At 34.8% G+C, this 12,248-nt stretch overlaps 1 non-coding gene across 1 annotated transcript; it reads right to left on the minus strand.

The window, feature by feature from the left end:
* Positions 1-11,969: 11,969 nt before the first annotated feature.
* Trnar-acg (transfer RNA arginine (anticodon ACG)) lies at positions 11,970-12,042 on the minus strand. Its single transcript has one exon. It is a non-coding gene; the product is annotated as a tRNA-Arg (tRNA).
* Positions 12,043-12,248: the final 206 nt, after the last annotated feature.

A 12,248-nucleotide genomic window follows, 5' to 3' on the forward strand; every position in this document is an offset into this window, starting at 1 on the left:
TGTCAATCACGCGCAGGATTGTACCAAAGTTGAAAAGCGCTACTGTTTCTCGTGGCGTGAATGAAATTGACTGAGTTTTGTGACGATTTCTTCATTGAAGGACGGTGAACTGGAAAACCTGATGAAATGTATGTAAATATATTTGAACTAGTAGTGAGACCCGACTTTGCCCGGAATTGAAGTACGATCAACGAATATTTCACACTCCCATATTTTTATTGTCACCGAAATCTGTGAAATCGCCCGGGAAAAAGCTTCATATGCCTTTATGCTGTAACTTAGTCCAAAATGTATATTATTCTACATCGCATTCTAGAGAACCTACTGTTTCTTTTATACAATTATTGTATATAAAATTCTTTCCAGTTAATGAAAAAAAAAAAAACATTAAGAAATTTACGTGCGGGGTTTGGGCCTATAGACCACTTCATGCAAACAAAAAACAAACAAAAAAACACGTAAATTTTCAAGTCTTGTAAAATTGTTTGCAGATCATGGAAAAAAAAAAGAAATTTACGTGTGGAGTTTGAACCTACAGACTACGTCATGCACAAAAATACAACACGCCCTTGTCTATCATTGTTGCTAAGCGACGACATGGAAAAAAGAATGGCTTTACCGATGATAGATAAATTAAAATAACGGTTTCGATTATCGATTATCGGTAATTATTGGGGGGTATTCTGAGACAAATCTTTACTAAGATCACTCCCAGACTTATACACTAAAGTTCTGTAAATTTTAAAGAAAATCCGTTCATCTGTTTCGGAGTCTATAAGAAACGAACTCACACACACACTCAGACAAAGTCGCATTTATATTATTGTAGAGATTATTGTAAATGTGATTTGTGATGTATTTTAAAATGTATGTTAATGTTTTCGGAAGGATTTTGCACGCTATAAATTAATGAAATTAAGAAAGCAACAACAGAATTAGAGAAAAATTAGAAATTAAAAATAATAATGTTCAGCCTTAAATTGGAGTAATAGAGATGATATAGGGACGGTTGTGTGGCGTCGAGTTACTTTAGTTTGCATTTCGAAGATTTATCCGATCCATAAGTACAATTGCGAATAGAGCCACTCTGTGCGCTTCGGTGAGTTTCAAAACGCGTAATTTTAGAGAAAGGGTGTTATTCATCATTGTTAAGAGCTGTCCGTTTAAGAAAAAGAGAAATAGAGATAGATCACTTTAGCATTTATTACTCGATTTATAAAGAAGGTATCTCTTTCTGCTAGAGAGAAAAAGAGGGATTATATGAAAAAAAACACACTTGCACATAGAAAGACTATTAAATATACACACGTAACAGATCGGCACGTACAGACACCCCGTATATAAAGAAAATAACCTGCATTATAATTCTAACCACTAGACGATGCATGAGCATGGATTCCAGAAACACGTATACCTTATATACATCAAATATACATAGACAGTTATATCTCGGCATTACAATATTACTCGACATTTACACCATTACTTACCTTTACGTTTAGCGACCTTTACGTTTAGCGACTGTGAAAGAGATAACTTTTATCGCGTTTTTCATATACAGAAGGAGTAACGCGGTTACCATTATGAAGAGAAATAGAGATAGACCACTTTTGCCTTTGTAAATGAATTTATAAAGAAACTATTTCTTTCCGCTAGAGAGAAAGAGGGAGAAAGATAGTAAGGTGGGGAGAGATCACGCCTGCCAAGTTTATTTAATTTACTGAGAATGTATCCGTAAACACTATTAAAATGTAGAAAACATAGGGTCTAACGTATTAAGTTCTGTCTGGGTCAGTTAGGTCTTCCGGGATATCCGGCTACTTTAGAACATTTCTTTGTTATTTTTTCTTTCTTGCTTTTACCTTTTCAATTTCTTTTGTTTTGTTGTCAAGCAACAGCGCGTGTCCAAATTCATGAAGTGAGTCCAACGGAAATGTTGTGAACAGAGTGGAAAGAAATTAAATAGGCATTACCGAAAGGATCATTTAAAGATTGGTGACAACAAGAAAACAAAAGAATGAACAAAGAAGGAGTCATCATGACCTCTGTTCAGTCTTAAGCAACAATAGATAACTTCTGTAAGTTTGACTACTCGTGTAACTGTGAAACAAAGGTTGCGCAATCCACAACAACTAACCTCTCCTGAATCGGCATCGCTTTAATCTAGTGGCAGGGATGAGTTCATGAAGACTGAAAACAATACCGAGATAAGCGGAGAGCACATACAGCACCTGGTATTCGCAACTTGTTACCATTTAGCACTGACAAAGCCCAAAAAGAGATAACGCAAAAGACACATAGAAACAAAATAAAAAGGAAAACAAAAAAAAAACAACATTGGTGTATAGCTTTTTTTTTACAAAGGAATCACCACTTATCAAGGCACAGAGGCCACTCGAGGATAAGAGTTAAAGAGTACACAGTGGTCAAAAAGACAATATAGTAATTGTTAAAAGTGTAAATTTGGTAAATTGGATTACTTAAGGGGAACGGCTCATCAAGAACTTGTTTACTTTGGACTTGAAGACGGCCATATTGTAGTCAGTTGGAAGCAGGGAAATGGAAGAGAGTTCCACAGGCGTGCAGTTCTAAGAAAGAAGCTTTATTCGTGGGATCTACGTTTAGATTTAGGCACGGATAAAGAATGGGGGAAATTATTGATAGGGTTTACAGCCAGACGAGTATTTCTATTGAATGTTTGGTGATGGGGGCATAGATTGGAGCTCAGACGAGCATTTGCCATGAAAATAACGATAAAGCAGAGATAGGCTCGCAACGTCTCTCTGTGAGAAAGAGTTTGCCGGGGAGAGAAATTGACATCTCCCACTAGTCTACGATAAGGTCTTTCTAGCAGCTCTTGCTCAGTTATGACAGCAATAATCCATCCTTGGACGTACCTAGCTCTTATATAGGTAGAGAGTTGTTTTGTTTTGCTTTTTCTGAATTTTGCCTATTACATCGCTACGCTTTTTTTCACGTTGGAAATTTTTGTTTTTTGATGAGTCCCTTGAAGAAATATTCAATATTGACGTACAAATATCGAGTGTTCCCATATCAACGGAACACGCCTGTAAAATATACCGAATATTCTGTTTTGAAAAAATGTGATGAATAAAATCTTGGACTTTTGAATTTAGCAGAATTATTTTTATTCCACTCGAGTAGATTATAGAGTATTGCAAATTGCATTGTTATGATAAATGAACTCATGCATTCATGATCTGAAAGATCCATCTCTCTGTTGCAGATATTGACAGTGAGAACCTCTAAAGAACGCAACCTCTGTCATGGACGTGCGTCAGAAGCAGAGGTGGCAAAATTTATTGAGAATAGTTGTGACTATGTAGAAAAATACATTCCGGGATATAAAAGGTGGTTCGTTTTTATGGTACTACTCACGTCTTCGTAGCTATTCACCTTTTTAGTTAAAAATAGGAGGCTTTACTTTTGGAACGACACTTGTATGACCAGGCCTGTTGCGAATGAAAATGTGTGTGTCTGTGTGTGTGTGTGTGTCTGTGTGTGTATGTGTGTGTGTCTGTGTACATTTCCCTACCAAATAACTCTGTCAATTTTCGGTCTACAGACTCGAGATTTGACCTAAGAATTATTGAAATTTGGGAAAATCTTGCTTAAAAAAATTAACCTCTGCGGCCTCTACCAACTTACTGAGCCAATTTCTGGTCTAAACATTTGAACGTTTACATAAGGGGTATTCAGAGATAGGGCAAGCGTTTTAATCGGTTTGGGTCGAAAAGTTGAGCTGCCTAGGGTTCAAAGTTCTAAAGATTTGACCTTTGCGGTTTCTAGCAAACTACTCAGCCAATTTTGTGTCTAAACATTTGAAATTTATACATAACGGGTATTAAAACATGTGGCAAGCATTTTAATCGGTTTTCTGGCGAAAACTTTGCAGCCAAAAAGTCAAAGTTGAAAGAGTTGAACTTTACAGATTCTACGAAATTCCTCCGCCAATTTGTAGTCTAACGACTTGAAATTTTAAATGTAAGTGACTTGGACGTGGGTAAAACTTTGTATTTTGATTTGAGACCACAGTAATAAATATTAAAGGGTCAAAATTGAGGTAAAAGTTTTTAAAAATTTACTTGCTTCGGTCTCTATGAAATGACTCAGACAAAGTTTGGTCTAAACATTTGAAATCGTACATAAAGTGTATTAACACGTAGGGCAAGTTATGGACAGTACATAGGGCCCGAGAAAGGCCGGGCTGAACTGCTAATATCACATAGATACCTATGGTTATTTAAAGGAAAACAACTCTAAAGCTAAGTATTTAGTAATTTTTTAAAAATCGGAACATGTATCGGTAATGGTATTGAAATCAGGAAATAAAAGTAGAATTGGTAATTATATTGGAATCGGGCAAAATTTTGGAATTGTCTCATCACTAATATATATATATATATATATATATATATATATATATATATATATATATATATATATATATACCTTTTGGTCTTTTGATCTTACTGAATTCCATGTCAAGAATTCATCTAGTCTGGTGTCGAGGAAATTTTATTTGAGCTTCGAATACTATATTATTTTAAACTAGCAGGAAAATCTGACGTTGCCGGGATTAAATTAGGATCAACAAACTCACTTCCAATACATTTATCGCTATCGAAATCAGTGCAACCGCCCATTCATCAATCAAGTCAATTGGTTGCCCTACCGTGGTAACCTACCATGCTGCATCAGAAAGAAAGCTTCACATGCCCTCACCTACAGTTACTTAGTTCATAATATATTGTAATCTACATTGCACTGTAGAGAACCTACGGTTGATTTTATGTAATTATTTTATATAATGCCTCGAATTAAAGTTTAAACTGCAAAAGTCAAGCTCTAAACAAAAACATTCCTAACGCGCCTCTGTTTAATTAAACAACGTGTTGTTGATTTTCTACGCCGAGGCTTTCTGCTTGTGCGGTGATAATAGCTTGATTTTAAGTTTAAAACGAAAAAGTCAAGTATCATGGTGCAGTTGTGCTTAAAACAGAAACATTCATTTCGAACGCGCCCCCTGTCATATAATAGAACCGTTTGTTGATTTTATATGTTGGACCTTTCGGCTTGTATGCTAATAAAACTCGAAACACTTGTAATGCTAGGCTGTGTAAGATGTTAACTTTGGTCAAAATCGCCTGTTCTTTCTTTCGTCAGTTTATTTCGATTATCGGTTATCATTACCAATCGAATACATTGCGATACAAGAAAACTCTCTAAGAACACTGCCAGACAGACACATCATGTACCTTCGTGCTAAATTCTCGAATGCACTTATGATGTTAGGCTGTATAAAAGTGTTAACTTTGATCAAAATCGAACTGTTCTTGATTTAATGGGATTTTTTTTTTTCGATTATTAATTATTGATACTTATCATAGGTGTTCAGATTAAAAAAAAACTGATCTAAGAACACTCCCAGATTCATGGAGTATACTTGTGTGAAGTTTTTTTTTTTTTTAATCAGCCCAACCAATTTGGAGTCTATAAGGAAAGAACTCTCTCACGCACACACAATGTCTTTTATTATATAAATCTCACCTGTCTGCTTAAATGTATGTATGTATGTATGTATGTATGTATGTATGTATATCTCGTTTTGGGGTAGAGAGGGCTCCCGTAAGCCGTGGTGAAGGCAACCTTTCTAGGAGAAGCAAATCTCTGATTTAAAAAAACCATAAAGCGCATTAAGCTGGTCTGCAGTTTAATTTGTTGCTGGCTATCTTGCTCTTGCTTGTTGCTGGATCTCAACATTTTGAACCGAGAGAGAGACTTAGCTGTCGTACAAAGCTAAGACTCTGTAACATCATATTTGTATAGATACTCACTCAGACATTTGGGCTCATGGATTTTAAATGTCTTAGGGAGTGGCACTCGTTTGACAAGATGTTGCAATCATCATATCTCGTTAAAACTTTTCTCAGCGAAATCGGACCGGGTCGGAACCGGTACCGACTGAAAGGGTGATGTCTTGGTCGAATAATATGTGAAAATTAGCGAAAACGCTAGAGTAATCAACGTTCGCAATGAGGTGAAGGTTAGCAAAAAATCGTTCCTTCATGCGCGAAAAACGTTCTTTTTTGAATTAGTTTAAATAGAAAAAAACGACGTTACTTCGCTCTCGCGATCGTAGAATAGTGGTTATAGTGACAGCGATACTATCGTAAGGATGCACGTTCGCGCCGACATATCAGGCATTTCATTTTTAAAGTTTTAATATTTAAACATGGTTATTTATGCCATTTTGTCGTTCTTTTATTCTTTCTTTTCCCTTTTTTCATCACGTTCGCTGTTTTTTGTTGTTGTTTTTTGTATTTTTGTTGTTTTTTGTTGTTGTTTTTATGTTGTTGTATTTTTTGTTGTTGTTTTTCACATTTAAAAACAGTTTTCACATTTAAACAGGATTATTTCGCTCGCACCTTCTTTATTTTCTATTTTATTATTGTTTTTATTTTACCCCCCCCCATGACATACACACACCTCACTACACCCGAGCAACGCCAGGTACTAATAGAGATAGAGATATTTGCTCAGAGTTTACTTTTCGTGTGACGTATCAGGTTATCGTGAAAAACACTTTTACAAAGAGACCGAAGACACTCGAGGATGATGTCTAGTAGTTGATTTAAACTCTCCGATGTCTAGTGATTCAATTTTTCTTCCTATCATTTAAATTTTATTGAAGTAAATAAATTCTCAAAGCTTTCAATTTCTGCCTACAAAATATTGTAAATTTTGTCTCTACCTTATATATATATATATATATATATATATATATATATATATATATATATATATATATATATATATATATATATATATATATATATATATATATATATATATATATAGTGGAAGTGGTAATTAATAAAAACTGAAGAAAGTTCTCAATACTGTTGTAGAGCAAATATGCGTTTTATTTTTTATTGCCGTATCTTTCTGTTAAGTTACATTATTGTTTCAGCTACCCGGCCGTTTTTTTTTTTTTTTTTTTGCCGTCTGTAGCTTCCTCAGACTTTTACAGAAAGGAGGAAGCTACAGACGGCCAAAAAGAAACGGCCGGGTAGCTGAAACAACAATGTAAATTAACAGAAAGATACGGTAATAAAAAAAATAAAACGTATATATATATATATATATATATATATATATATATATATATATATATATATAAAGAGAGATAGGGAAGGGGAGATAAAGGGAGAGAAAAAGAGAGTGATCATAACGTAAATGAATTACGTATTTGTCAAGTTATTGTTAAACTCTGCGTGGGTGAAATGTCTGACATGTTTTAAAACGTAACGGTTGGCTTCTTTTTGTTTATTGGCCCATAAAATTTATAAAAGGAAGCAAAGGATATATTATAGCGTTTGATCAATGCTGCTTTGTCTTCTCATCTTCTTCCATATTGATTTCTAGTCATCAACTCCATATATATATGTTAAGAATGGCTTTCGGAAGAGACACCCCACACCTTCGCATGTTTAGAACGGCTTCTGGAATAAACACCTCCCACCGTCTCATGTTTAGAACGGCTTTCATGACAGACACCCCCAACCATCGAAAAGTACTTGTCTCTGTAAAATTGAAATGAGATTTTCGTAATGAGCATAGTTAAAAACCTACGAAAGATGTCATGGTAAAGAAAATTGTGTAGGTAGAGCTAATGTAAAAATTTACCCACAAAAAATACGAAAGTTATTATCTTCTGTATAGAGCGACGCTTATCAGTTAATATGTTTAATTTTGTTTGATTTTTTTTGTTTTCGTTTTATGGGTTCGATTGTAATCCATAAAGAGTGACGAGAATCGGTTAATATATTAAATTTTAACGTTTTTAGCAACGCCAATTGGTTAATATGTTTAATTTTGTTTTTTGTTTTTGTTTTAATTTTGTTTGTTTTCTTTTCAGCACAATTGTAATCTGTAAAGTGCGACGACAATCGGTTAATATGTTAAATTTTATTTGTTTTTCAGCACGACGGTAATCTGTAGAGTGTAGTTAATATGTTTCATTTTATTGGGTTTTTAGCGACATCAATCGGTTAATATGTTAAATTTTGTTTGTTTTTCATCACGCTTGTAATCTGTAGATTTCAACAACAATTAGTTAATTTAGTTAATTTCGGTGTTTTATTAGCGACACAAATCGGTAATTATGTTTAATTTTGTTGGTTGTTCTAGCAACGCCAATTGATTAATATGTCTAATTTTGTTTGTTTGCTTTTTAGCACGATTATAATATATAGAGACCGACAATAGTCGGTTAATATGTATAATTAACTTTTTTTTTCGCACATTTTCTTCTGTAGAGGGCGATGCCGTATTATATGATTTCTGGAGCGTTCGTTTATTTATTGTAGAAGTGGATTCCGAAATATGGGAATAGTCAGGTATCACCCAATCAAAATGAGCGGAATTTGAGAAGGGAGAATTTATTCTTTTTTATTCGGGAAATGGAAAGATTATGTTATGTGTATGTATGTAATAACCAGTTAATGGCGGTGCAACCACAATATCGTAGGAAAATATAGAATTTGACCCGGTCTCAACTGGTAGCGGTTGGAGCACTAAATATTGAGAGAGAAAAATAGGAACTAATTCCTCTATAGATGTGGCGATTGTGATGGTGTTGCTCATCGGATGTAATGTAGCATTTTATTATCACAAGTGAATGTACAGAAATGGTGGTCGTAAGCTACATAAGATATTGGCTATCATGGTAGATGTATTGAATTTGTATGTGGCATCTGTTGTTGCGAACCTACGATACTTTGGTCCAGAGTGGAATTTCTGCAATCAAAATATTACACATGGAGATAAAGTACTTGTGTGTATGCGTGTGCGTGTATGTGTGTGTGCTTGCGCGCGCGTGTGTGTGTGTACAAGTCTCCTAGAACCCAAACCATTGGACCGATCATGACCAAATCAAGCATAATAATGCTTATCCATCTGGGGACAGTGTGTCCTAGATGGCAGAAAATAAACTAAAAGGGCAGAGGGGAGAAGGTGATAGAACTAAATTGAACTATGTCATATTCCGGTAAAGAGTGTTCCAATATGAAAGTTGACCAACTTATGCCAAGTATTCGCCACAGCTTACATGAAGAATCGAGAATTTGCAAAGCCTGTTGCATTTTAAAACGTAAAAATAAATAAATCCGACTTTACTCTCTCTCTCTCTCTCTCTCTCTCTCTCTCTCTCTCTCTCTCTCTCTCTCTCTCTCTCTCTCTACTTCTATCTCTCTCTCACACACACACACACACAAACCCGCACTCGCACACACGTACACACACACACATACACACTCACAATTTCTCTCTATCACACACACACACACACACACACACACACACACACCTCTCTTGCTGTCTCTAGCACACACTCCCCATCTCCAGCTGAACGTTCCATTACTATGTTTGAATTTGAAGTAGCGTAATGAAAATAATTAAAGAAAAAGAAAATAAGCAAACAAGAAATTACGTACATAACATAAATTAAAACATTGGTTTGTTCTCCCCCAATGAATAAAAATTCGTTTTAAATTAGTTTGTAAATAATTATGTTTACAACAAAAAAAAATAATAATGTGCCCACATACTTACAATGTTTCCTAAAATACTTATCCCGCAATTCATTAGTTTAGACGTTTACATGTGCGCATCGATTAGATTAAAATGTTATTATATAATACAACTCAAAATTGCATGTGAAGCAATTATTGCAGTAGTAATTATATATATATATGTATATATGTGTGTGTGTGTGTGTGTGTGTGTGTGTGTGTGTGTGTGTGTGTGTGTGTGTGTGTGTGTGTTTCCAGTCGTCTTTTACACACATTTGCCACTGGTATTTGACAATGTCGACTCAGGAGATGCGTGGTTGAAGATTGCGCACCTCCTCCTCCAAAAATTTTACGCGCAGGCACCTTCGTGGGTCTGTTAAATATATATATATATGTCTTGGAAATTTTTTAACCTTTAAAACTATATTAAAAAAACTTTTAAGTTAATTTTTTAATGTGTTTTTATTATTTGTTTGAAAACTATTCAGTCTGTAAGTCATTTAATCACCTGCAATCAATGCATCAAGTTGCTGTCTCGAATTCACCAATGTTAATTTAAGGGATCTTCAGTTGTTTATCAAGAAACACTGTATATATATATATATATATATATATATATATATATATATATTACTTGTTATATATATACATATATATATATATGTATATATATATATACACACATATATATGTGTGTATATATATATATATATATATATATATATATTATAACTAAGAAGGATACAAATTTAAATGACATAATCAATATTATGTAAATCATCTTCCAAAAATTCAACAACAACAACAATGTATGTGTATGTATGTTTCAGAATTTTTAAGATAATGTATTAAGCATAAAATGAAAAGTGAAAAAATTTCTTATAGATCCAAACATAACATTGTAATCGTTAAATTACTACAAATGGATTAACCACATCCAGACAACGTCGCAGCTCACACGAGCCATAACAGTCAACGAACCGGAATTCCAAGACTCAAGTGCCACCCTCATTTGAGCTCATCAGTTGGACACATCCGAACTCGGGATTCGAAACCCGAGCACCTTTCTCCGCGGTTTACTTTATCTGTGTTAGTTAATAAACGTTCTTGTGTGTGTGTGGCTATTTTGTCAGTTTATAGAGTGTTCGCCTCACAGGCAAGAGGCTGGAGTTTCGAATCTCAAAAACGGATGTGTCCAAATAATAAGACCAAATGAGGACGAAACCCGAATCTTGGGCTTCCGGTTTGTTGGCTGTCATAGCTCTTGTGAGCTGTGCTTTGTGTGTATATATACTATTACATAAATGGAACTTTGTCTGTGTGTGCTTGTCTGTATGTGAGCTCCTTCCCTATAGATTCCTTAACGGGATATTATTTTTTTATCATATTTATTACTAGCAAATATCTGCTCCTTATGAATGCACCATTTTTCTAGCCTCGGGGGATGATACCATAACTAACAGGCGTATAATATACCGCCTCTCAAAAAAGGAGGTAATTTCAAGGAAAATGGTATCATGGAAAACTAACATACGCTAAACTAGCCTCCCTCAGTTGAGTAGGTAAGACCAGGGAGGATTGTCATATGACAACAAAAGAGATATTATAATACCAATTGTGTATATGTAGAAGGTTGATTTTGATTTGAAAAGTAGCAGAACTTGGTGTGTGTGCTGTGTGAGCTAAAAAGAAGGAAACGCTGATTATGTTTAACAGCCAAGCTGATAAATCGAGAATATAACAGCTTAGCTTTTTGCAAAATTGCAATTCTTCGCGCGCTTTTGGTTACGCTTTGTCCTTTTCAACTTGTTCAACTGTGCATTGAATTTATTATCTATTTTTTAGTCTTAGTTTCTGTGTCATAAGTCATAAACATTCCTTTTGCCTTTATACGTTATGATTTTGAATAACACAGTTACATATTTTAGATATGATGGATAAATGACTAGTATGTCTGTGTGAGAGAATGAGTGAAAGAACGAGAAAGTTGTGCATTCGATATATGAGACATCTGTGCTCTTTTTTTAGAGATACTATAGCTAACAAAGAATGCAAAGAGAGTACAAATGTAAGGATTCGCTAGTCAAGTGATTTGGAAAAGGTAATAAAAAGTGACTTAACATTTATTATGATTATTATTATTATTATTAATTGATTGATTCGAGCGACGACGGGTCGCTGGATCGATTATTATGCATCAGCATACACAATGTCGCCAGTCAACATCATCTAATCATCAAAGATTACCTTGTGAACTCGGAGTATGGGGAATTCCCATATGCACAAAACAAAATCACTGAAAAAACAAAAATACCCTAACTGCGGGTAAGGATAATGAGTAAACGTTGGATAAAATGATGGTCAAAATTATTATGAACTTGCCAGGATTCGAACCTGGAATCTTCTGATCCGTAGTCAGACGCGTTATCCATTGCGCCACAAGTCCTGTCCTTATGCTGAAAGATGTTATCGCGACTGTATACAGACAGTGCTAAATTCCGGTGACATGGGCAGGTAACTTTTTCGACAATTGCACGAAACGGCCGCAAACCCCTTATTTCGTTGTGTGTGTGTGTGTGTGTGTGTGTGCGTGTGTGTGTGTGTGTGTGTGTGTGTGTGTGTGTGTGTGTGTGTGTGTGTGTGTGTGTGTGT

The sequence above is a fragment of the Euprymna scolopes genome, chromosome 7 (genome assembly GCF_053919585.1).
Source record: "Euprymna scolopes isolate OS-2025 chromosome 7, ASM5391958v1, whole genome shotgun sequence".
Taxonomy (NCBI): Eukaryota; Metazoa; Mollusca; class Cephalopoda; order Sepiida; family Sepiolidae; genus Euprymna; species Euprymna scolopes.